Genomic DNA, 27,951 nt, shown 5'->3' with positions numbered 1-27,951 from the left:
TTGTTAATGTATATGAATCTCCTCTGCACTAAATAATGTAGATGTAAGAGATGCTCATAAGAAAATTTCATAAAAAGTTGGTTAAGGTCCTCCCTAGTTAAAGCAAGCACTATGAAGCTCTTGCAACCTCTGCAGCACCAGTTCATTTCCCAGGGAGGTGACCCACATGGCCCAACAGACATCTCCTGACCAGCTGGCTGCTTCCCTAAGCAGTGTATTTCAGAAAATCTGCCCATTCTGCTCCCCACTCTGTCTCTGGTGAACACTCTCACCCCACACTTCTGACCTGTACCCCAGTTGCCGTATGCATAAATAAATAAATCTTAAAAAAAAAAGTTAGTTTAAATCCCATTGATTGTAAAAGGTTACCTGTTGCAATTTGAGAGAGCTAAATAAGGGGCATTTTAGTCATATATTCTCATCTTCAAATGTTATATTTGTATTAGATCATCCATAATCAACAAACCAAGGCAGTGTTATCCCAAAAATCTTGTTTTAAAAGGTCATCAATGAAGATGACCTAGTGGTGCAATGGGTTAAAAGCACAGCACTATGAAGCTGGCTGCAGCTGCTTTGCAATGAGTTCAATCACAGCCAGGGAGGTGACCCACATGGCATGGCAGATCTCTCCTGATAAGCTCGCTGCTCTTCTCAGCATTGTACTTGACTATCTGCCTGTACTGCTCCCCACTCTGTCTCTGGTGAATCCTCTCAACGCCCCTGCACCTCTGGCCTGTACCCCAATTCTATATGCATAAATAAATAAATCTTTTTTTTTTTAAAAAAAAAGGCTCTCCATGAATTCAGATTTACCATTATGGTTCTTATAAAAACTGGCAAAAGAAAATTCTAGTAAGAGAACATTTCTAGTTCCTTTGCATAGTCCCACATTAAGTTTTTATATACAATGCTCCTCATATAAGGATCCACAAAATCACTCCTAGAGTGTAGTGGCAGGAAAATTCTCTTGTATACCTTTTTATCAGCAATGAAAAAAATTAAAGGAATATACAAATTTGGAATCTAGGGGGGAAAAAAGAAATTCTTCTGTTGGATGATGGTAATATTGAGGGATCATAATTTCCCATTCTAAAATACGCCAAAGCAATACATTTGCAGCCAAAAAAGACTGACATCAGTAACTGGAACCCTTCACTAAATGAAATGTTCTATCCATTGCCTTAGAAAAAGGGAAGTTAACGAGATATGCAAAAATCAGACTTGGAAGGGGGTTCAAGGTAAAATCAGCAATAATCTCTATGTCAAAGAAATTAGTGTAGTTGAGAGTTGAAGTATACAAAACAAATTGATAAGTCATACCTGAAAATTTACAAAAAAAGAATTCTAAAACTTCTAAGAAATGAAACATTGCTTGCAGTAGAAATAAAGGAAGGCTTTATAAATAGGTTCTTAAACCTGAGCTTAATAAAGGGGTAGAATTTATTTTTCTTCCTTCTATAATAGAAATTATATCAAGCATCTTCACAGACCACAATGCTATAGAACTAAAAATTAAGTTCTTGGAACAACACAAAATATGTGGAGTGTAATAAACAAAATGTCTTTGAATAATTCTTGGGTCAATGAAGAAACTGAAGATGAGACTAAAAAAAAAAAGCCTAGAGACTAATGAAAACAGAAAGACAAGCAACCAGGTTCTTTGGGATGCTATAAAAGCAGTACAACATGGAAGTTTATGCCAAAACAGTCCCATATTTTTTTTTAAAGATTTATTTATTTATTCGTACAGAACTGGGGTGCAGGCCAGAGATGCGGAGGGTGAGAGGATTCACCAGAGACAGAGTGGGGAGCAGAACAGGCAGATCAACAAAGTACACAGCCGAGGGGAGCAGCGGGCGGGTCAGGAGAGGTCTGCCACGCCATGTGGATCTCCTCCGGGGCAGGCGGGAATCGAACTCATGTGGAAGTGGCTTAAGCTTCTTTGTGCTGTGTTTTAACCCACTGCACCACCAGGGAGGGCCCAACAGTCCCATATTTTAAAAAGTCAGATAAATATCAATTTAACAATCTAATTCTGCAGTTAAAGGAACTAGAAAGAACAACTAAAGTATCCAAAAAACAGTAGAAGGCAAGATACAAATGAAGTTAAATGAAATAGAAAACAAAAAGATAATCCTAAAGATCAGTGAAACCAAGAGTGGAAAAAAATAAATATACAAACCACTAGCTATGTTTATGAGGAAGAAAACCCAAATCAATAGAATCAGAAATGAAAAAAGTAAGATTACAACACTTACTGCAGAAATACAGAGGCCCATCAAAACCTATTACAAAAGTCTCTATGTAAACAAACTGGACAACCAAGAAGAAATGGAGGTGAAGGAAAACTGTAAAACTCTGCCAAAGTAAATAAAAGAAGACACCAAGAAATGGAGATATCCCTAGTGCTCGGATTGAAGAAATTAGCATGACTAAAACGCCTTCATTCTCAAATAATATTTTTTTCTAGTAGAGACTTCCAGGCATACAATTTATTTTCTTTCAGAGCTTTAAAGATGCTATTCTACTTGTTTCTGTTCTCAATGGCTTTTGATGAGAGGTCAACTGTTAAGCACCAGAGTCTTTAGGTTTTTCTCACTTCCCCTCACCTCTCCTTTTGCTTTTTCATCTTGAATAATTAATACGGAACATTTTTGAGATCACTTACTCTTTACTCTGTCATGTCTGCTTCATTGTTAAGTCTATCCAAGTGAGTTTGTCATTTCAGAAATAATATTTTTCAGCTCTAGAAGTTCCATTTCTCTGCTGAGAATTTCATGTGTTGAACACTAGTTTTATGTAATTCACTGATAGTTATGATATTTAACAAAAAGTAAAAACTGAAGTTTTAAAAATCTTGTATGTTAACTCCAGCACCTGGTTCATCTTAATGTTAGAATCAGTAGATTATTATTATTTTCTTTTCAATCGAGAAGATGGTCCATTTTCTTGATTTTTCGTATAAGTCATTTTGGACTGTAGCTTGAGTAGTTAAGATTCTGGATTATTATTTTTCTCTAGCGAGTATTGTTCTTTTTTTTAGTAGATAATTTTCTTGTCTAATTTCTAAGTGGAAACTTTGCTTAATATATTTTCTTTTGAATGTGCTAGGAGGAGACTATTCTGGAAATAGTATATATGGCTCAAAGGTAAGTCATAGACATAAGGCACAGTAATCTGTCTAACTACGAAATGAGACAGACTACATTAGACTAAAGTGTTTGAAAAGTTAAACACTTTTCAGCAATCCCAGTCTCTCTTTTTCTGGTCCATCAGATCATAACATCTTCAGGTTTCCTGTGTATGCCCCTTTGCACTGCAGAGACTACATTCAGTCCTTGAATGAGACTTAACTGGATATAGCTTCTTAACTCCAAGTAAAGTGTAGGTTATTTATGGGATTGGCATGGAGAAAGAAGTGTAGGGAATTTTAGGCTACTCCAGAAAAGATATGAAGGTAAGAAAGTCTGTAAAATAGATGCAGTGAAGTGAGAAATAATATTGTAATGTTAGGATTAAATCAGGTAAATTGTGAAATGACAGCTAGTCTGAGGCGGCTAATGAAATGCATTATTTTGCTAGGCGGGAGATACAATAATCTTATTTTAGATTAAGATTAATCTGTACTGTTTTTAAAATGAACAGCAATATGGAGAATGACTGAAAGTAAGGAGATTAGTAGGGAAGATGTGCCAGTAGTACAGGTAGAAGTAATGATGGTGATTAGACTAATGGGCAGAGGGAACTGAAAATAACTGGAAATGAGATGATTTGACTCATTAATGACCCTGAAATTCTTCAATAATCTGAATTTTAAAAATTTATTTATTAAGCAAAAGTATATGCTTACATTATTTATTTAGCAATGAACACTATTATATAAACAAATTAATGTAAAATTATTTCTCTGGACATATGAATCCAATTCATCAGATGAAAAACAGACAATTAGAGACAACTTATAATGTCAAGTGCTCTAGCGCTACATGACATGTATCCTTTAATCAACATTGGTGTATCCTAGATCTACATTGCTGAGAAATAAAAATCACCCACATTTCACAAAACTACTTCCAAATATAGTGACAACTGCAATTAATGCAAGCCCAATTGTAAGACTGCCCATGCTACAGATTAATCATTAATTTTATACCCAAAGGTTATGCGGAGATCACTGAAAAGGACTAAATTCTCTTTTTGGTTGAGATACTATAAATACTGACCTTCAAGTCATCACTACCATAAATAATAAGATTCCAACTGAAACTACTCTTATAGCACTGAAACTGTCTTCTTCATCTTCAAAGCCCTTTATCTTCATTAACACTGAAATCAGTAGTTCTACTATGAGTGGTTTCTCCTATAATTTTATATACTAAAAATGCATTTATTAATAATTAATATTTTAATGTTATTAAAACTAATTTTCTTTTAGACATGTGAATAAGTATTTTTTTCTTATGTATTGAGGACAAGAATGTAGATATCAACATTCCCTCCTTTCATAAAAAGAGTAAACATGTAGAGGTGTTACCAATTTAAGAGAGATAAAAGTAAATCAGAATTGGAGTTTTGGTTTTTAAAAGGTGAGGGGGGGGGAAGGAAATTATGGCAAGGAATAATGAATAGGAAAACGAACAAAGTGGTGCTCTTTATTAAAAAGTAAGGCAGCTGAAATTCTCTGAGAAATCTGGTAAGAGATGTTAGAAATTTTAGTTTTAGAGGATTGATTAACAAAAATGAAGCAGGGAGATTTGTATGACCAAAATATGACAAGTTTTACTCAAATTTTAATTAGCAGAATATGTATTGTCATTTAAAAGTAGCAATCTTACTTTCCTTTTATTAATGTATGAACAGAGTTGGTAAGTACATGAGAAATTTAACTAAGACATCTCAGGAAATTAGTGTTGTTAAAATTGAAAAACATTGGTAAATTGATTATCTATTAAACTGCTTTAAAATGAAAAAAAAACTGTTCATGACTTGTTGGTTAAAAGTTGTGCAGTATTTTATAAACTGTAACAAGAGTATAAAAAAGTACATGCTTTCTTAAGGGTGATAAGGCATATATCTTACATCCCTATATAATGAAACAAAAATAAAAACACAACAAAAAACACATTAAAAACTTCCATGCCTGGCCCTTCCTTGTGGCAGAATTAAAATGCAGCACTGTGAAGCCACTGCAGCCACTGCAGCACGAGTTTTTGATTCCCTACAGAGAAATTGACCCATACAGTGAGGCAGACCTCTTCTGTCTAACCCAACTCCTCCCCTCAGCAGCGTTTTCCAGTCAATCTGCTTGTTTGTTCCCTACTCTGTCTCTGTGAATCCTCTCACAGCCCCTGCACCTCTGGCTTGTATCTCAGTTCTTGAATGCATAAATAATTTTTTTTAAATAAAAGCTTCCATGCCTTTGATCTTGCAATTAATTAAATTTTAAGAATTTACCTTAAAGGAATTTCAATGATTTATCTATATACACAAATAATTTTCTATAGTATGTTCATTCAAAATAGTGTTGTATATGGTAGAAAAATGAGACACAAATTAAGTTTCCAATAATAAAGGAATGAAGACTTAAGACAGTATAGCAATATAACAAAATATTATAGTTATGGAGATGGTTAGTGACATTGAAAAGGTTCATAAAATATAAGGTTTAAAAAAATTTAAAACTACATATGGAGTAATTACAGTTTTCTAAAAAAATGCATAAATCTAGCAAGAAAGATTAAAAGACTAACAAATACTAAATGAAAATGTGTATTTTCCATTTTTTCTGCTACATACTTTATTCAGCACTTAATGCTTTCATAATCAGAAAAAGATGACAATGACTTACTGAAAGACAGTCACATATGCCCTTTAACCACATGCAATGTACTCTGAATATTTTAGTCCTGATGGTTATGCATAAACCTTCTGCTCTGTCATTGCAGTTCTGAATGAGTCTAGCAAAAATCACTTAGAGTATATATATCACATGGTCAGTCACCTGGGAGGGATTACATTAAACTGTTATGAGTTTTGGAGACCCAAATGAACATTCTCTATTACAGACCAATATTAAAGTAAGATATGTGTGTCCTAGGCAAGATTTGTTCTCTGGAGGTGAGAGGGTAGTGCATTAACTAGCTTTTATATTAAATGTCTTCATCATCTGTGAGCAACCAGATGGTTGGTAATAAGTGTAGATATTTTGAAACATGGGCTGGCTGATTTCAATTAGCTTTGAAGTAAGACAAATGATAGTGAAGATATGTATTACTGAGCTGAGGGGTACTGAGGGAATATTTTCTTAGAGATGAATACAGATGAATCTGCTAGAGGTCCCGACTATAAAATGTAGCTATAAAATACTAGTTATCCTCAAAAAACATGCACTGTTGGAAAGAATATCTGTTATGAAGCACCTAACTGTACAAAAATTTCATGCCCAAAATGAGGACACCAGCAAATATGAATGAGGAAAGGAAATAAAGTAATACAACCTATACACTTGTGTTTCAGAATACAGTGAGTTTTGTTGAGGAATTTTTGGCAGCAAATACAAATACTTCTATGGTAAACGATAGTAGTTTGAGGCCAAATCAAAGGTTCTGTCTGCAAAGATTAGTAACTAAACACCTGCTAGCTTTTCTAGGCTTAGCATGCCAATTTGATGTCATTCTCTCCAAGGTGCCAGCTGTGTTATTGATAGTTTTCCTCTATAAAATCTTTGAGAATGCCACTATTTGGCATTCAAAAATTTAGTAAGTCAGGTTAGAATGGAATTAATTTCCTTTAAAAATAACAGTGAGAAATCTAAAATTTAATTTCTGAATTACAGTGATGCTATTAGACATTCAGAATAGTGATTTGACACCATGGCTCTAAATAAAATAAATCATTTTTGAAAAAAACACAGTAAAAAAGAAACATAAAAACATTAATGAAACATAATTTTAATCTCTTCTTTCATAAAAAAAAATTATAAAAAGTTTTCTCCTTGTTAGATATAATGCTAATGAAATGCCTGGTGTTAAGATAATTAAATAGTCTTTAATGGTTGCTTCACTCCATTCGGTGACTGGGGTGCTTACTATAAACTACTGAACACCTTCTATACAGAAGTACTATACAAGGCGCTTCATATAAATTATTTCTGATTATTCAAGACCCCCACAACCTTACACAGTAAGTATTTTCAGTGTAAAGATCAAGGAACTGAGAAAGAAACTAAATAAACTGACCAAAGTCCAGGTCACCCCTCAAACCCACTCTCCGCTCAGAACCATAAAGTGACCTCTGTACATCAGCTGTTCTTAGTGATCCCATTTTCTTTTAAGCAGAAGCAGCAAGATCATCTTAGGGCAAAGTTCTGTTGCTCTGCGATGAAACATGGAATTTTCAATAATAAGAGGGCATGTCTTCTTGATGCAGTTTTCTTTGTTAGGGAATAAACATGTCCATCTTTGTCTTTGTCTTTCTGGCTGACTTTGCTTCATATAATCCACCTCTAGTTTTTTCCCTACTACCATACCTTAATCATTTTGTCAGTTTCTTCCTCCTTCTCTTGCAGTATCAGAAACCTCACTTTGGTAGTCAATATCTGATAATATATAAATCATGTCTAGTAGAATCACTGTAATTCAGAAATTAAATTTTAGATTTCTCACTGTTATTTTTAAAGGAAATTAATTCCATTTGAAGCGACAAAACAAAGGGCAGACAGCTAATTTTAGACCAAGAGTAAGGGGACAGGAATTACAGTAATAATTACTATTTGCTTATGGGGAAAGATCTGTTGACTGTGTGTATGTGACTGTGTATGTGTCTGAAAAGTGACTGTGTATAGGTGCTTGCATAACACTTTGAATATATCAATAATTTTTTCCCCACTACCATACCTTAATCATTTTGTCAGTTTCTTCCTCCTTATCTTGCAGTATCAGAAACCTCACTTTGGTAATCAAATCTGATAGTATATAAATCATTTGTGTTGTCATTTCACCTGCTGTTTCCTTTTACTACTGGCATATGTGAAATGTCCATCTTTGTCTTTGTCTTTCTGGCTGACTTTGCTTCATATAATCCACCTCTAGTTCTTTCCATTCTGACATAAATGGTAACATTTTAGCTTTCCTTAGTTGAATAGTATTCTATTCTGATGTGTATTTACTGTAACTTCTTTATCTAGTCTTCTATCAGAGAGCACTTATATTGCTTCCAAATCCTAGCTATTGTAAATAATGCCACAGAAACCACTATGAAGTATGTAATTTCTTCATTTGATGGTCTCATGTTTTTCAAATAGATACCCAAAATAAGATAACTGGGTCATATGTATGTCCAATTTTAGTTTTAAGTCTAGATCATATTCCAAAATGGCTGCACCAAATCACATTCCCACCAACATTACATTAGGGTTTCTCTTTATTTTATCTATTTTTTACACATTCTTTTCAGCATTTGTTGGAATGGGTTCCTCTTTCTACATATCCTTTCCAGCATTTGTTGAGAGTCTTTCTGCTGGTATTAATTTTCATTTCCCTTATTAAAAGTGACCATGCATCTGTTTGTCTTTGTATATCCTTTTTGGTTCATTGCCTATTCAAATTTCCTGCCCATTTTGTAATTAGGTTGCTTTTTCATTGTTGTTAAGTTGTAGGAGTTCTTTGTATATGTTTGATATTAACCCCTGTAAGTTCTATGATGTGTGAATATCTTTTCCCATTCAGGATATCTTTTAAAGCCTCCTAATCTTTTCTTTGTGTTTAATTTGAAGTAGTCCCAATTGTTTATTTTGCTTATTTTGGTTATTTCCCCTGTTATAAGGGTTGAGTCCCCAAAAGGCATCTCTATCACTGGTATCATGAAACTTGCTAATATTCCTTTTATGTATTTTACTATTAGGGGTATTTTATCTAAGTTTTTAATCTATCTTGTATTTTTTATGCCCGGTATTAAAGAGTGACTCAACTTAATTCTTTTACATGCGTCCATCAGTCTTTCAGAATATATGATTATGGTTTCTTTGTCATAAATTAAGTATTAATAAATGTATGAATTTACTTCTGGGCTTTTGATTATGTTTCATGCATCCATGTGTCTTTTATTCCCATCCTTTATTGTATTAATTGCTACTGCTTTTTTTTTTTAAAGATTTATTTTTTCATTCATACAGAACTGGGGTACAGGTCAGAGGTACAGAGGCAGTGAGAGGATTCACCAGAGACAAGAGTGGGGAGCAGAACGGCCAGACTGACTAAGTACACCGCTGAGGGGAGCAGCAGGTGGGTCTGGAGAGGTCTGCCACACCATGTGGATCACCTCTGGGGCTGGCAGGGATCGAACTCATGCTGAAGTGCCTTTAGCTTCTTAGTGCTGTGCTTTAACCTGCTGCGCCACCAGGAAGGGCCCTGCTTTTTAATATAATTTAAAATCAGGTAACATGATGTCTCCGCTTTTCCTTTTTCTCAAGGTTTTTAAGCTATTCAGGGTATTCATGGCTCACATAAATCCTAGTTTTTTTGTTCCATTTCCTTTAAAAATTTCATTGGAATTAAATAAGGATTGCATTAAACCTACAAACTGCTTATGATAAAATAATCACTTTGACTATTTTCCCCATCTATGAACTTGGAATGTATTTCCATCTCTTTGTATTATTCTACATCTCTTTACAGTATCTTGTAGTTTTCATTGTGTAAGTCCTTCACTTCCTTAGTTAATTCCTAAACATTTAATTTTTTTTTAAAGATTTATTTATTTGTGCATACAGAACTGGGGTAAAGGCCAGAGGTGCAGGGGCGGCGAGAGGCTTCACCAGAGACAGAGTGGGGAGCAGAACAGGCAGATCGAGGAAGTACATTGCTGAGAGGAGCAGCGGGCGGGTCAGGAGAGGTCTGCCAAGCCATGTGGTCTCCTCTGGGGCAGGCGGGAATCGAACTCATGCTGAAGTGGCTTTGGCTTCTCAGTGCTGTGCTTTAACCTGCTGCGCCACCAGGGAGGGCCCACATTTAATTTTTTAATGTGATTATAAATAAAATGGTGTTCTAAATTTCTGTTTGCTCATTATTTATACATAAAATGTAGCAGGTTTTTGGTGGAGTCTTAAGGGTTTTCTAAATATGTTTTCTGCAAATAATATAGTTTCACTTTTTTCCCAATATGAATTCATCTCATTTGTTGTTGTTATCTGATTGATCTAGATAAAACCTCTAATATTAAATTAAACAGAAGTGGTAACACTGGACATTCTTTTCTTATGATTTTAAAGGTAATGTTTTCAGTTTTTTACCACAAAATATAGTAAATAATAAATAATGGCTGTGGGTTTATGACATATGGTCTTTGTTATATTTAGGTAGGTTCCTTCTGTTTCTACCTTGTTAAAAGTTTTCAACTTATGCAGGCACTATAACTTTTATCAAATGATTTCTCCGTATCTATGGATATTATCCTATGATTTTTTTTTAAAGATTTATTTATTTATTCATACAGAACTGGGGTACAGGCCAGAGATGCGGAGGGTGAGAGTATTCACTGGACAGCGCCGGGAGCAGAACAGGCAGATCTATGAAGTACACTGCTGAGGGGAGCAGTGGGCCGGTCAGGAGAGGTCTGCTGCACCATGTGGTCACCTCCGGGCAGGCGGGGATTGAACTCATGGGAAGTGGCTTAAGCTTCTTAGTGCAGTGCTTTAACCCGCTGCGCCACCAGGGAGGGCCTATCCTATGATTTTTATCCTTACTTACTAATGGTCCACACCTTTACCCTCTTCTTCCTCCATGTTATATAATTTTGGTGTCTAATAATTCTAGATGAAATGTATTGTTTTGTAATTATTTAATATTTCTTTCAAGGCTGGCTTAGTTGATGCATTGAAATAACTTTTTTTTTTTATATACTGTAAAGCTCCTTATCTCTCCTTTATCTTAAATGGCAGTCTGATGGGGTAAAGTATTCCAGGTTGGAAACCCTTTTCTTTGAGTGCTATAAATATTTCCTGCCATGGCCCCTTTTGCCTGTGTTGTTTCAACCAACAAATTATTAGATTATTGTTCTATCAATAATCTAATATGGTAAGTCCCTAACTCTTCATTCTCCAGGTGTTTTGGTTTCCTTTCTCCCTAAATTATTCAAAAGAGTTCTTAACAAGTTTTTCATTTTTTTATACTTATTTTCTGCATGTTAGTCCATCTGCATTTTTTCCACATGTACATTCAAACTAGGAGTGTGAGCTACTTTTGTTTTTCTATTATACTATGGAAGCCTCCTGTGGTAACTTTTAAAGTCCACTAAATGTCCTTTGAAGCATTCTCATATTTTTGCTACTATTGCCCATCCATTATTTTCCTTACTTTAGCAAATTGCTCATCCATTATTTTCCTTAGTTTAACAAATATGGTTCCAATTTACCTTAAAATCTACAGAGATACAGTTGTGCTGGATTTGGATGACCCTGAATTTTTGTCTCATAATTTGCAGTATGTTTATGTTCCTGTCTTCTCATTTTCAGTTTTGATGGGATGATATAAGGAGCTTTTCCTTGTCTTGGTGAATTGGCCTTATATTAAGTTTATAGGTTGCAGGGTGTAATCCTAGTTAGTTTACTTGTGATCTTTAGATGTCTACTACTTCACATACTAATACCTCTGTATCTGATAAGGTGGTAGCAGTGCTAGTGCTCATGGTGCGTAGGTAACAGGATCTGGGTCAACAGGGTACCAGGTGTTTGCTTCTTACATGAACCAAGTGTTTGAGCCTCATAGGTGTCCAAGTTGTAGAGGCAGGCTTTAGTCATTTCTTCTTAAGTATATATATTAACTAAGGTATCCCCACTAACCTCTCAGTTCTGGTTCCACTTTGGTATGTGAATTCATGACCAGTAGCTTTTTATCATTGGGGATGTTGGTAGGAAAAGAATGACTTGAAAGCTCCTGCTTGGTGATGTGGGCAGATGGATGAAGTGTGTATTTCTCAAGGATTTCAAGTGCCTTCCACAAAAGACTGCCTTTCCTCTTTCAATCTTTTCATATAAGTTGTAGTACCAGAAATAGGCTATGACAGGGGTAATGTAGTAGCTGGGGTTTGTGCCCTAGAGCACTGCCCAAGCTGCATACTCCTACTGCTAGGACCCAAGGGCTCTGAATTTGGTTAATGGCAGTATGCACAATATAGAATTGTGATCTGGGTTCTGGCCCCAGCTACAGGTGAAGTAGTTGTCTTGTGTGACACAGCAGCAAGCTATGGAGAAGAGCCTAACTTATAAGGAGGTACAGGTGAGTCAATCTAGCCTTCCCAGCTATTCATGTCCCTAGCCATAAGCCCAAGTCAACAATCACCACTTCACACAGTTTCTAGGCTGGCAGACACCAAAACTGTCCACCATCCTCGGATTCCCTATTTAGGGGTGCAGCATATTTCACTCTGTGGCTCTGGAGGTATAGTTACTATTCAGCAGTATAGTGTCTGCCCCTGCTGGCACTGCTCTACTCTTCTGGTGCTCTATTGCAGTGTCGCCTCCCTTACTATAGTTCTCCGGATATAGAACCCTCAATCCTGCATGTCAGCTATGTGTGGCATCTCCCTACCCTGCCCAGCGACTCCTGGGTTCTGAAGACTGAGATGTGGGCCTGACTCTTCCATCCAACAACAGAGGTTCTGTATAGCAGCCGCCCCTCCTTCTCTTGGATTCTGCTACCTGGTTATGTTCCAAACTTGATCACATTTCAGATTTTTTAACCCATCTGCCATGCTGTTCCTTTTTATGCATTATAATGATCATTTGGTCAAGTTTAGATATAATTTGGCTCTAAATATGTGGAGAAGGTAAACTGGTGTGTTCACTGTTCACTCTTTCACATCTTGCTGGAATCCCAAAACAGCTGTTTAGACTCTTGCTCCTCAAAATGTGGTTTACAAGCCAGTATGACCTGTGATCTTGCTAGAACTGTAGAATCTCAGGCCTAACAACAGACCTACTACACCTGTTTTTAAATGACTATTATGCTCACGAAATCTTGAGAAGTAATGATTAAGACAGTACTCCTTAAACGATGGCCAAAACTGGTTTAAAGTTTTGACTCTACCTTCAACAAGGCCTCAAAAAAAGTCTATCACTCGATTAAATTTGGACATAGTGAATAAGTTTTTCCTTCACTTGCTAAGAATACTTTTGCAGCAATTTTTTGGTAATTACTGGGTTTTTTCAACACTACTTGGGGTAAGAACTTAGCCCAATTTCATCTCTTACCTTCACCCCTCATTCCTTTTTTTCCCTCCCTCCACCAAACCACCAAGGCCCATACACCATCTCATTCTAATTTCCATCCAGTCTAAACAGAAGAGCAATATAGCACATGCCTAGTCAGAGTTTTACCTTAGAATGATCAGCACCAAGTCATGACCTTGCAGGAATAAAATGTAGTATCAAATGCTTCTCTCATGTATAGATATTATTCTATGACTTTTAAGTTAGGTTAATATAGTGGATGGTGTTGTATGTGGAAAACAGAAAAACCAAATCAGTAATAAATAAACTCTTAACATCTGACTAAAATTGAAGCAACAGAGGGAGAAGGTGTTGGGATGGGAGGGATGCAATGGAAGGAGGTTGAGGATTGTTATAGCTATTTGAACCCATAAACCCCAGAGCAGATGTACAGATGTAAATCTACCTCAATAAACATAATGGGGGGAGGGGAGAGGACAGGGGGAACTTGCTGGAAATATCTAACCAAATGACAAAATGAGCCAATTTTAAAGGGAAAACAATAGCTTCATCTAAAAGGGTTTCAAACACTTACTGATGCTCGCTAGGTTTATAAAAGCACTCATGTGGAACAACAATGAAGATTGCCTGTGTGTCAATATCTACTCCTTTGGATATATTTCAAGGAATTTTCTCTTAAAACCAGTTTTAGTCCTTATTTTTTACTTTTTGTCAGGGTTAATTCCTTATTGTACAATAATAAAAAAAATCTCAGTATCTTCAGAAAGTATAAATACAAGGTAGCCATTTTTTCTACATTAACTTCAAGAATCTCTTTAGCCAAAGTAAAAAAAAAAAAAAATCATATCTAGATACTGAAAAACTGTCTGACTTCTAATTCCAGACTCTTCTTCTCTTTAATATCATAAATCTAATATTCCTACATCCTACAATAAAATGGACTGAAAAGGGTTGTTGTGGCTCAGCTAATACTACAAGATAGGAAAATGTATTGATACAATTCAGTGTTCAAACTGCAATAAAATTTCCTTTTCTAGTTTTCACTAACACACTGTTCTTTTGTCTAAGGTTCCTACTTTCTCCTTCAACATGATTGTTGACCTTGCTGAAAAAGAGGACCGAGTTGTCTCAGACTTATCATATGGTTAAAATCTGCCTTATTTGAATAAGCTCTAAAGAACACGCTGTTGAAGAAAGGTCAATTAGTTCTAAACAAAAGATTCAGTTCATGAGCAGCTCCTACAGAGCTACTTCCTACAGGGGGAAGCCAGTATCCCCTGCTACTCTAGTGTTGAAGGGACAAAGGAAGCTGTAAGGGAATGCACACATTACCAGCTGGAGTCCCCAGAGTTATAATTTCTGACAACACCTACAGGAGAGTCCCACATCAGCATTTTCCATGATTTGTCTGAATCTTGTAATTGGAAAAAGTGGCGCTAAAAGACATCTAGTCTATAGTGGAATCTGAATGACTTTTTTTTCCCTCCATGGTGATTTCAGCCATGCCCATTTATTTTATGCCCACATCCATGCTGCATATTTCACACTTTGATTGTGCTCACAGTCACTTACTTGACTGATACCTCTGCCACAAGAAGCTCCCACTCCATCTATATCCAGTCATCATAATATTGCTTCTCAGTCTCATCAAGAAACTTGCCTGTTCAAGAAATCAGTGACTCCCTATTTCTCAGCATGTCACAGCCAAAGTTCTTAGCTGGCATTTCAAAACCCTCCACATTTCAAATCTATTATTATCTTTACTGTACAAATGAGAAAACTGAAGCCTTTTGAGGCAAACTGCCAGGATCACTTAGTACAGGAGGTAAAATTTTAGCCCAGGAAATTGGGTTCCAGAGTATATGCCCCTAAGGAATTATACTGCATAGTCCCTCTTAAAAGTTTGGTGTGTGAATGTTACCTTGCAATTGCATTTATGGGTGCTTGGATATATCCCCAACTACATTATTCTTGGAATCTAATTCATTTTTTAGGTTCATATACAGTAGACCATATGTCTAGTTAATATGACTAGTATTACACTAGAATGGTCATTTGCAATATTTCAACTGCTTAGAATCAAAGTTCTCTAAGTGGTGATTAGAAGATCCTTAATATGGTTAAAATCATTTTTGTTAAGTCACATTCTTATCTGCTGCAGTTTCTATGTTCCCTTATCTAATAATAGTTGGGATTAAACTTTTCTATAGTCTGTTCTGGTATAGGAATTTGCAATGCTGTTATCTAAGCAGAGGCTTACAAACAAAAACCATCACCTATCTGGACATAATGGAAAAACACGCCTGCCATGTTAAAGGTATTCTAGAAATAAAAGCAAAAATGGTATTGTCAAGCATGATGTTATGAACTATCCAGCATTTACAATGCAAAAAATTGAATCAACATTTTATACACAACCTGGTTTCCATAAATGGTGAAACATACAAAATTAAAAAAATGGCAAGTACTCCATTGGGAAGGCACTATAAATGTACATTTCCTAAGAAAAGGCAGCTAACCATAGCTTTATTAAATGCTAGGCAGAGTTCATGTAAATTAAATATTCATGCTCAGATGAGTATTTGAGTAATTCCAATTAAGAGGGGAAAAAAGGAAATCAATATATATATATATTTAATTCTACCAAGTTCCCAGCAATTGAAAATAAAAGGATAAATGGATAATGATCATAAGAAGTAACTATATAGTATCCTCTTCTATCTTGTGGTTTTTTTACCATACATTGTCAGCTAAAATGACCTGAAATGTTTCAAAAGAAATCTGAAGCATTATTATTTACAATCCAAATTAGTCAAATAAGCACATGACATTTGTGTTGATGGAGTTTCCACTTCAAAGAATTGGGTACCCATAGTTTCTATTCTTTCATGGATAAACCCACTGTCCCCTGGTGTTACAACTAACAATTTATGCCCCAAGTTTATGATAATACCATTACAACTAACAATTTATGCCCCAAGTTTATGATAATACCATTATGATAATATTCATTAAATCACCCTATTTTTGAGTGATTCCTGAGCAGACAAGAAGGTTGGAGTAGTTTAAGTGACAGATAGGTCCTCTGCTCATAAGAGGAACATCGAACACTGAATGCCCATTTCCCAATGGCAATCTTAAAAAATGAGCAAAATAAAAAAGCAAGAAATCACATATAAATATGGCTCAATTAAAGCGGCTCATATTTTGGATTAGACTGATCAGAATAAAAATTTATAAATAAACAGAAAGCAGTAGTTTAAAAGAGCTCTAAACTTAATCTGATAATTTATAACAGTGAGATTTAAATACTTTTGATATAACCATCTCCAAAATGTTTTTTTTTTTTTTGCTATTATTTGCAAACAATAAGAAACCAAAAAAATCCCACAGGTTAATATTTTTCTGATATACATATGTCTTAAGAAAATAAACAGTATACACACATCATTATTTTATCCATTCATTAAATATTTACTGAGTACTTCCAACACAGAAGGCATTTTACTTTTAATCTTTTACCAGCTGCATTACAATCCCACACACCTCACGCTCTATATCATTTTCCAATTTGTACTTCTAACTGGACTAAAAAAAAATACAAGGTGGATACCAGGCTTGTTGGGTAAGGGTTAGCACAATACCTGAATTCACAATAAGGTCATGTTAGATGATCTTGCTTTGGCTTGGACCTTGTCCAGTCTCCGACACAGGACTTTATTTAAGAAAGCTTGACTTGCGAGGCCCTCATAGGTTGCCTGGTCTAAACTCTTCAATACACAGGTGAGACACTAAGATGCAGAGAGGAAGAAGAAATGGAATAAATACCACATGTCTGCCTGAACCTGTGATTCTCTATCACAGTCTAGCATCAACCTTGAGAAGTCTGATGCAGTGCTATTACTTCACAGGCCCTGGACATTTCTGTCTTTGTGGTCCTGACTCCATAAAATTTTTAAAATGACATATTATGACTGCTTGGTTATGAATACAAATATTAATAATCACATGTTAAAACATTTTAAAAGTTCATTTTTCTTCTGATTTTAAAAGACATTAAAATATTTTTGTGAGTTCCTAAAATGTACTGAGGCTGCTGGGCACTAACGGATAAGATGGTTTTAGGCCCTTCAATTGATCTGCTATAATCCAAGAGATCTGCTCTTGTCACAGAGTACTTTGTACATGTGGCTTTTCTATGATTCAGGATGTACTGGCCATAGAAGGCTAGTACATTCATTACCAGGCTATTCCAGTGATTCTCATTCCAGCAGCTCTTCAGAACCTACTTCCTGTTTCTGAATCAGGTAGTTCATTAGGAAACCACTGCTAGACTGTGGCCTCCTCAACAGAGATCAACTGCCAAGTCTCTAAGAATAAAAATAATTTACAGGACCCCAAAAGCATATAATAGGAATTTGAAGCAAATCACTTCACTGGAATTTATTATCTTTCACAATATGACTAATAATCATCAATGTTACTTTAAGTACATGCAGGAAGTTTTTATCAACTAGATTTGATTTTATTTCCAGTATATTTACTTGGTAAAAAGGCTCTATCAGTTATAATATGAAAGAAGGTACAATTATTGTAATCAAGGAAAAATCAAAGATGATCCTATTTATTCCTGATATTTATGCCTTTTAAGAATACTGCAATTTAAAAATGGAATTTAACATTCATATAACACCTACTTTGGGCTCAGTGCTAGTCTCATATTCTTTAGTACCTCAACAATGATCACTTCTCAAAACCTCCTGACCACTTTGGCCATACGGTATATTGAAAAAGCTTTATTTTTATTTATTCATACAAGAACAAGGGTGTAAGCTAGGGGTACTGGAGGTGAGAGAATTCACAACAGACAGTAGAGTGGGGAGCAGAATAGGTGGTCTGACTTAAATACACTGCAGAGGGGAGCAGTGGGTGAGACATGAGAGTTCTGTTGCGCCATGTGGGTCAGCTCGGGGCTGGGGATTGAACTTATGCCATGAAGGTTGACAATAGCTTGAGAGTGCTAAGACATTAACCCTTGTGCCACTGAGTAGGCCCTTTTTAGATGTTTCTGATCTTTAAAACCATAAATATTATTTTGTGAGAATGATATCCCAGAGTGATAGGTATACACCTATCACATATACAAAGATTAATACAATACTGTCAAGAAACTAACTTCAAGCAAGTTAGCAAATAATATAAAATATTATAACCTATATTTAAAATCTGGTTCTTTAATATTGAAGACTTAAGTTTTTCCTTAATTCTAGGAAACTGTCTACTTCTCTCCCCAAGTTTTGTTCTATTTTTTTTCTGGAACTGATAAAAGATTTTGGAATTGCTATATTTACTTTCCACTTTTCTCAATTTACCTTTATTCCTTCCCAAAGCTTGGCCCTTCCTTTTATACTGTCCTCAACATCGACAAGCTTTTTAAAATTTTTTAAAAATAGGCCCGCCCTGTGGCACAGTGAGTTAAATAAAGCACAGCACTGAGAAGCTAAAGCTACTTCAGCATGAGTTCAATCCCCAGACCTGGAGGTGACCCACATGGCGTGGCAGACCTCTCCTGGCCTGCCCGTTGCTCCCCTCAGCAGTTTACTGCATCAGTCGGCCTGTTCCGCTCCCTACTCTCTCTCCCGTGAAGCCTCTCACTGCCCCTACATCTCTGGCCCCAGTTCTGTGTGCATAAATAAATAAATCTTTAAAAAAAATTTTTTTAAATAAATGTTTACAGCTTTTCTCTGAAGATACTAGGTATATTTATTCTCAAGTTGTTTTGCTTTCTGTATTAACTCTTGATTCCTTGGTTATTATTTCACTGGTAAAGTTTGGTACCCTCCATAATAATATCAGTTAAAAAATATTTTGTGATTTTCTTAGCAGATAGATTCCTTTTTGTTTAGACTTTAGAGATACATTGGTAGTTTTTGACTGATGTATATGATTGATTTTAGGGGTATGGCAAGATTTGCCACTGGTAAATCTTGGGAGGCTTCCTATGTATTCTGGATAGTGACAATATTAAAGTACTGTGGCATTTAAAGCACCCCACTGATTGGTTTTGAATCACACATACCAAGGGAGAAAGAATATAAGGAGAGTTAAGTACACATATTTTACTACATATAAAGCACCCCTCAAGTCAATTTTACAGTATTCCACTCTTGCACCTGTTTTAGATTATGGTTCTCATACGCATTCCAATCCCATTTTTCAGATATTCATCATGGCTTTTGGTCAATTTTGCTTTTTGTTTTCCTTCACAGTTGGTTTTTTTTTTTTATTTAAAGATTTATTTATTTGTTCATACAGAACTGGGGAACAGGCCAGAGGTGCAGGGGCGGTGAGAAGATTCACCGGAGACAGAATGGGGAGCAGAACAGGCAGATCGTCGAAGTACACTGTTGAGGGGAGCGGCGGGCGGGTCCGGAGAGGTCACCTGCGCCATGTGGTCAACTCTGGGGCAGGCGGGGATAGAGCTCATGCGGAAGTGGCTTTAGCTTCTCAGTGCCGTGCTTTAACCGGCTATGCCACCAGGGAGGGCCCTCACAGTTGTGTTTGATGGACACTACATATAAATTTTGGAGGAGAAGGAAGGTCTATTTTTAGGATGTGAAGTAGCAAAGAAAAGCTGCAGCATGTTCTCAGTGTACCATCATGTGCTGGAAGTCTCAAATGGTTATCTTTTGGCAGAGATAAATGGGCAGTATTATACACATTTTTTAATGGAAAATACATGTTCTTTTATTATACTTTCTATTAAAGTGTGGTCTCATAATAGGAAACACAGAGTGTTATTCTAAACTTAGATACATACTAGGTTTCTAAACCTAGATACATACTATAGCCTGTGGCACTGCTTAAATACCAGAAATTCCATCTTAACTGGACTGGGTTGAAAACAGTACAAAACCACAGCACAAGACAATTTGGAATTTAAATCACAATAACAAATGCTCACTGAATGTTTACTTCTGTCAAAGAAGCCAAAGAACCCCATTAAAAACAAACAAACAGGACATCCCTTCATATGCCAAAATATTAAGATGACTAATACTTATTTCCAAATGTCATGTAACTGTTAATAAGAGTTAACAATCAGGCCCTCCCTGGTGGCGGAGCGGGTTAAATCACTGCACTAAGAAGCTAAAGCCACTTCCGCATAAGTTCGATCCTGGACTGCCCTGGAGGTGATCCACAGGGCGCGGCAGACCTCTCCTAACCGGCCCGCTGCTCCTCTCAGCAGTGTACTTCATCTATCTGCCTGTTCTGCTCCCCGCTCTGTGTGTGGTGAATCCTCTCACCTTCCCTGCAACTCTGGCCTGTACCCAGTTCTGTATCCATAAATAAATAAATCTTTAAAAAAAAAAAAAGAGTTAACAATCATAGTCAGGTATTTTAAACTAGAAAGACTGTGAGATTTACAGTGTTCCAGTCAAATTTTAATTTCTTTTCAAGACAACTGTTACTACAAGATTTCTGAGCCATTCTTTAATCATATCTTTCAATATCTGAGAATAAAAACAGCTAGTAACAATGGCCACCTAGTTACATGTTTCTGTACTCATTCAAATATTTTGTGAGAAATAGATGAACACTTTAAAGTTGCAGGAAATGAGCAGAATAACTAGAATGCTGGGGGACTTGGGAATATAAGCACTTTAGGGTCTCTGATGCATGAAACAATCCAAACCTAATTACAGCCAGCTGTAGACATCTATTTTCAAGGATGTTTATTAGCTCATTAGCCAAACACAGTGATGCCCATTTGCTGACAAGTAAATATGCATACCTTTACCATTTGTATCATTCAGAAGCATAAGAATGTCATTTGACAAAACAATAACTTCTTTTGATAAGCACTATTTATTGGATTCTTTGAAAAGTTTAAAACCATGTCCAAATGGAGCCATAGTTACCTATCTATCACTAATAGAGAAGAATTTTTCCCTAGTTCTTTAAAATGCTTAAATGTATATAAATTATTAATGTTCATATACATTGCATAATAAGACAATTTTTCAAACCTTTACTGTAGGTTCACAGCAGTTCTAAAACACATTAATAATAAAAACTTTAATTTAGATTTTTAAACATTAAAAGGACCTGACTCCTGTTGTACAGAATATATATTTATGCAAGGCAAATTACTGACATTGATTTTCAATGTAAAAGAACAGAGTCTATGACCAATAAGCATATGGAAAAGTGTTCAACACCAATAGTCATCAGTGAAAGGAAAATTAAAGTTGTAATAAAATACCACTATAGACTGACTAAATTTGCTAAATGACATAGTGTAACTACACCAAATGCTAGCTAGGATGTGCAGTAACTCTCATATTTTAAAGGTGGAAGTGAAAATCATGATAAAGGTCATTCATGCAAAAGCCATAGGTAACATGATACTCAATGGTGTTAAGACTGAGAGATTTCCCTCTAAAATCAAGAGAGGACAAGGCATTCCATTTTTTCCATTCAACACTATACTCCAAGTTCTAATCAGAACATTTACACAAGAAAAAAAAAAAAAAGGCATCCAAACTGAAAAGGAAGAAGTAAAATTTTCTTTACTCACAAATTATATGATCCTATAAATCAAAAAAAGTTAACACACACTTTAAAACAAAGTTTGAATTGAATGAATTTGGCAAAGTTGCAGAATATAAGGCCTCATTTCTATACACTGACAAAGGAACAATCTGAAAATGAGATTAAGAAAATAATTCCATACAGTAGCATCAAAAAGAAATACTTCAGAATAATTTCAACCAAGAAAGTAGAAAATTGTGTATACTAAAAACTACAAAACATTAATGAGAAAAGTTACCAGAAACCTATAAGTAAATGGGAATAAATCCTTCCACATTTTGGAAGGATAAATATTCAGATGGCACAATGTTCCGTTGGTCTACCCTTACCAAAATCAGAAATGTCTTTTATATTGAAGTTGGCAAGCTGACTGCCAACTCATAGGATCCTGAATATCCAAGATAATTCTGAAAAGAATTTAAAAAACTGGAAGACTCTCACTACCCAAATTCAAACTTATTGCAAAGCTACAGGAGCAAAAACAACATGGTACTAGAATGAGGGCAAATATATGGAACAGAATTGGGAGTTCAGAAGTAAACCCATAAATCTATGGTCAACTAACTTTTGACCAGGGCTCCAAGATCATTGCTACGAGGGAAGAATACTCTTTTCAACAAACAGTTCTTGAACAACTAATCTTGACATCTGAAATGTAAGCTCCAAAACTATAAAACTTAAGTGAAAAATACTAGACGTTTCACTAGCTTGGATTTGGCAATGGATGCTTACATAAGACACCAAAAGCACAAACAACAAAACAGGCATTATAAATTTTTGTGTCTCAAAAGTCAAATCAAGAAAGTGAAAAGACAATGTACAGAATGAGAGAAAGTATTTGTATTGATATCTAATAAAAAGACTTAGATCCAAGAACTCTGATAATTCAAAAAGGACAGTTCACTTAAAAAAAATGAGCAATGGGTTTGAAAATATTTCTTCAGGTAAGACACAAAATGATCAACAAACAAAAAGTACTCAACATCTTCAGTCATGAGGAAAATGAAAATCACAACCACAAGATACCACTTCAATCCACTAGGATGGCCATAATCACAAAAAGGAAAAATAGTAAGGATGTGAGTTAGATACATCACTGGTAGGAGTTTAGAAATGGTGCAATCACTGTGGAAAATCGTGTCGTTCTTCAAAATGTAAAACAAAGATTATCCGGTTTTTCAAAACGTTAAAGATTATCCTACATCCCAGAATTCTACAGCTAGAAATAATCCAAACAACCTAAAAGAGGGACTTGAACAGATACTCGGTCACAGTAATGTTATTCTCAATAACCAAAAGGTGGAAGTAAGCTATGTCCATTGACAGAGGAATGAATAAACAGAATGTGGTACATAAATATGATAGGATGTTATTCAGCAATAAAAGTGAAATAGTATAGACGTAAGATGGGTAAAACTCAAAAACATTATGCTACATAAAAAAATAAATAAAAAGGCAGGCTCAAAAAGTTACACACTGTATGATTTCATTTGGTTTATGAAATATTGAGTATAGGTAAAACCATATTTCTACAATAGAAAGCAGAATTGTAGCTGATGGGTTGAGGGGAATTATGAGGGGGAGCAATGACTGCCTAATAGATATAGGGCTTCCCTTTAGATTAATGAAATGAGTTTGGAACATGGTAGAGGCAGTGGTTGTACAGCATTGTGAATGAAATTATGCCACAGCATTGTTACCTTAAAATGGTTAGTTTTATGTCATGTTAATTTTACCTCAATGAAAGTAAATAAATAAGGAAAAACACTGGAGCCCTCTATTAGCAAAGTTATTGAAACTATCCTGGGTCTTGGCCAAAGAGGACATACATAATAAGAAAAGTTTCAGAAATTACAAGCAGTGATTATAGCTAAATTATACAAAATTTCCTTTTATTTCACTGTGGAAAATATAAGAAGAAATACCTTGATGGGTAAAGAACCAGTGATTATAAAAACCATCTTTTGTTTTGTTTTTGTAGAAATGTTCTTAAAAACTTTTTGATTGGATATACTCATTTTTTTCTTGGTTCAAAATTCCCAATGTTATTAAAACTAAAAAAAGTAAAGAACAAGAGACAATATCAGATGAGATATTTCAATGAAATTTTAGAAGCTAGAAAGTAGAATAGCTTTACATCTTTGCTCAAATGTCTCCCTTCATTGAGCTCTATCCTTAGCAACCTATTAAAAATTTCACTCCTATTCTGTCTACTACTGCCACTATATTATATCCCACTATATTACATTCAATACTTTTATCCATAGAAGATTTATTACATACTAATGTGTAATGCAACTTACTTTTTAACTTTATTGTTGATATATACTTCCTCCTGTTAGGGGGAAAGGATATCCTGAACAAACTCTACAAATACAGGTTTTGTGAACTCCACCCCCTACTCCAGACACTGAAACTACAACTCCCAGCAACACCAAAGGGAGGACTGCTAGGACCCATGGGTGAAACTAAGCAGCCATTTTGAGACTTTTGGGCTATAAAAGGTGGAGGCTCTCTCTCTCCCTTGGCCTTGTGGCTGGTGGCTGGTTGCTTGGCTCTTGATCAGCTTGCAGTGTGCTATTAGGGTTCCAAGTCAGTGGAACTGGTAGTACGTACTTGCAAACTTGTACCTGCCTCTTCCCCTGGGTTGTTCCTTTTCTTTTCCCCTTATAAATAAACCCATTATTGACCTTTTTGTATATGTCCGCAATATAGCTGAATCTTAAGCATATGGATGAGGACTCACTGACAGGCAACCCAATCCACTCTGGGTTGCCCTGTAACATGCCTACTAAATATTTTTGTGTGTGATATTCATTAAGGGGTCCTCAGTGCTAAGAAATGTAACTCCACTTCTGAGTACTAAATAAATTTTTTAGAGAATGAAATAAATTATCAGGTCAGAGAAAATTGAAATCTAAATGTCCAGAGTGGGAGGAAGGCAAGGGGGAAGTAAGTATCATGTCTTGTGTCAGGCAAAAGAATTTGCAGGCAAGGGCATGTTGTAGAAATGAAACAGGAGGAAATAAATATCAAATATTCAAAACAAACAGGACACTCAGATTGGCCAGACAATAAAGAACCCTCTGAGAAAAGAAACTAACAATGACATACATAGATGGTATAATTATCTGACAAAGACAGTAACTGTCTATTCAAAAAATACCTAAACATGTAAGGGTGAAACTCATGAATCAAATGAAAAGCTAGAAAACACAAGCAATTAAGTAGGAGATACACAGACAACAACCAATTGAAAATCTTGGTATTGAAAACTACAAGATTTTAAACAAAAGACTCACTAAGAGAGCTCAACAGCAGACAAATGAAAGAACTTGAGAATAGTTCAACAGAAATTGCCAAATCTAAATAGGGAGAAATAAACTTAACACAAATAACAAAAAAAGAGAGCCTGAGGGACTTGTGGGAAAATAACCAGAGCTCTATCATCAATGTGACTAGATAGAGTTCCAGAAAGAAAGGAAAAAGAATACAGTGCTACAGTGCCCCCCCCCCCAAAAAAAAACCAAAACACTGGAAGAAATCACAGTCCCAAACTTTTCAGGTTTTGGCAAAAGACATTTAGCTAGAGGTTAAAAAAGCTCACAAATCTCAACAAAGGATAAGTTCAATGAAAAACATAGACCTCAAAATCAAATTAATGATACAAACCTATCTTGAAACCAGGTAAAGATAAGCAACAATGTTAGGAAATCTGTTTGAATAATAATGAATTTTCATCAGAAACAGTGGAAGACAATAAGAAGTGGCACAATATTTTTAAAATCTTGATAGAAAAGAACTGTCAAACAAGAATTCTAAGTACAACAAAAATGTTCTTCAGGATGAAGGTCAAAAAAGACACATTAAATGAAGGTGAATAAGGAGCACATAGTTGCCAGCAGATACGCTACAAAGGAACAGCTGGCAAAAATAAATGTTAACAGAAGCTAAAATGAAAGATTGAGAAAAATAAAAATTAAAAAAAGAGAAAGATAAGTGGTAAACATTTGGATAAATATAACAGACTATCCTCTAAAATGGCTGATAGCTAAAAAAATTAATATTGCTTGATGGAATATTTTCTGTACATGTAGATAATATCATAAGGTACCTACATCCAAAGGGCACAAATATAAAGCTACATATGTGGTGATGTGGCTTCTACATTTCACCTGAAGTGGTAAAATATTCTATGTAGACTGCGAAAGTTTAATTAATATACATTGTAATCCCTAGAGCATCTTTTTTTTTTTTTACAAAGACATACTAAACCAACAGACAAATGGGACATCAAAAATTGTTCAAATAAGTCAGGAAAGAGGAACAGAATGAAAAATAAGAGGAAATAAACAGAAAACAAATGTTGGACCTAAAACCAAACATACCAACTGCATTAAGTACAAATGATAAAAACATTCAACATTCAAAATTCATTCAACAGATTGGTTTTAAAAATCATGGACTCTATTAATTGGTATCTATTAAAAACTCACTTCAAATATGATATAGGTAGGTTAAAAGGAGAGAAATAATGTGAGAACATCAAAATAAAACTAGAGTGGTTAAACTTTCAAAGTAGGCTTCAGAGAAAACTAAATGTGCATATGATTCAAAATACAAAATGACTGTTCTGTACAGATCTATACAGCACTGTAAAGATCTGAAACTAGAACTAGATACCCACAATTATGGTTGAAAACATTAAAATTACTCTCAGCAAAAAAAAAGTACATTTAAAAAATCAGAGAGCTAAACATTACCAATTAGCTGAAATAAACTGACATTTACAGAATGTTCTATAGAACAACTGCAGAATATAACTTTTTCTGCAGATTACCAGAAACATTCACTAAGACACACCATAACAAAGGTCAATAAAGAAATCTTAAGGAAGAACAGGGCTTAAGGAAGAGGTAATGGGAGAATGGAGGTGCCGGAGAGCAGTGGCGACGCTGATGAGAATGGGGCTCTGAACCTCGCCTAGCTCCATGCAAGGTCCCCAGCAGTGCAGCACTGGACTCTATCAGCTGCCATGGATCTAAAAATAAAGGTCAGTAAAGTTGAATAAAATTATGGGGAATGAAGATACTGTTAGTTGGAGAATTTTGCCAGAAAAGGAAATGTGCCCAATGTTTCCCCTCCTAGGAACTGGAAACAAGTAGCATCCTGTGTTTGGTAGGAATCTTACTGGGCCCAGGACTAAAGGACAGTCTTGGAATTCAATGATCACAATGTTTTGCACAACAGAAAGTTACCTGAAGGGGAACACAAGATCATTATCCTGGATGAAGAAAATGTATGACTGATGGAACTCTACAAGCACTGAGGAAAACCATAGAAATCTATTCCAAAACACCTCGCTTTGCTCTTGCTTATGATGTTTCAGATAACGCCATAAAGCCCATTCAGTCCCAGTGTGCTGTCCTCTGCTACATAAAGCTGACCAACATCTGGAGCCTTGCGAGGCCCTTGAATATCACTGAGAAGTACAGTACACAGATGAAAATGGCCTTCAGACCGTAATTTCACTGCCCAAGGTAATATAGGGCAGGCTTTGAACAATGTGCAGTCTATTTTATCTGGAGTTCAGTTTTATTAACAGTGAAAATGTGTTCAAGGTGTGCAATGAGCCCTACCCCTTGCTGGAAGAGGAGATGACCCAGCATGGTGCCAATGCCCACAAGGATGTCCCAGCCAGGTCACCTTTCTGTGCAGCAATGGATACACATTGCTTTAAAATTCTATGGTGACTTTCATACCAATTTGTAGGACTGCTTCTTTGGGTGGGGAGGGAAGGGGGAATGGCAAGGTACTATTTTCTCATTTAAGTTATAAAAAAATAAAAAGTATCAGTTGTACATAAAAATAGAATGATACTGTGAACCTATATATCTTCATATATTCATTATCCACTTCAACAATTTTACCAATATGAGCTGTCTTCTTTTCTATATATCCCCATCAATATCACCACACATATACCCTACTTCACTCTAGATTGTTTTAAAGCAAACCCCAGGCATTTTAGAGTAGTGTTTTTAAAGAGAGTGGAGTGACTCCACTTCATGATTGTGACCTAAAAAGGTTGTGGGTGTTTTTTGTTTTTTTTTTTTTTTTAATTTTTACCT

General features: G+C 35.5%; 1 protein-coding gene and 1 pseudogene across 3 annotated transcripts in view; one reads left to right on the top strand and one right to left on the bottom strand.

Moving 5' to 3' along the window:
• PEAK1 (pseudopodium-enriched atypical kinase 1) overlaps positions 1-27,951 on the bottom strand; it is a 217,995-nt gene that overhangs the window by 103,306 nt on the left and 86,738 nt on the right. For all 3 annotated transcript variants that reach the window (XM_012728616.1, XM_012728617.1, XM_004688002.2), the window contains one exon: positions 16,870-17,016. The gene's annotated coding sequence lies outside the window, so the exon portion shown is untranslated. The remainder of the gene's footprint in view (positions 1-16,869; positions 17,017-27,951) is intronic.
• LOC101618292 lies at positions 21,553-27,573 on the top strand (annotated as a pseudogene).

This window comes from Condylura cristata, unplaced genomic scaffold, assembly GCF_000260355.1.
Source record: "Condylura cristata isolate star-nosed mole 26May11 unplaced genomic scaffold, ConCri1.0 scaffold00023, whole genome shotgun sequence".
NCBI classification, from domain to species: domain Eukaryota; kingdom Metazoa; phylum Chordata; class Mammalia; order Eulipotyphla; family Talpidae; genus Condylura; species Condylura cristata.
The sequence above is the reverse complement of the archived record's forward strand: the minus strand, read 5'-3'. Positions and strand labels throughout refer to the sequence as shown.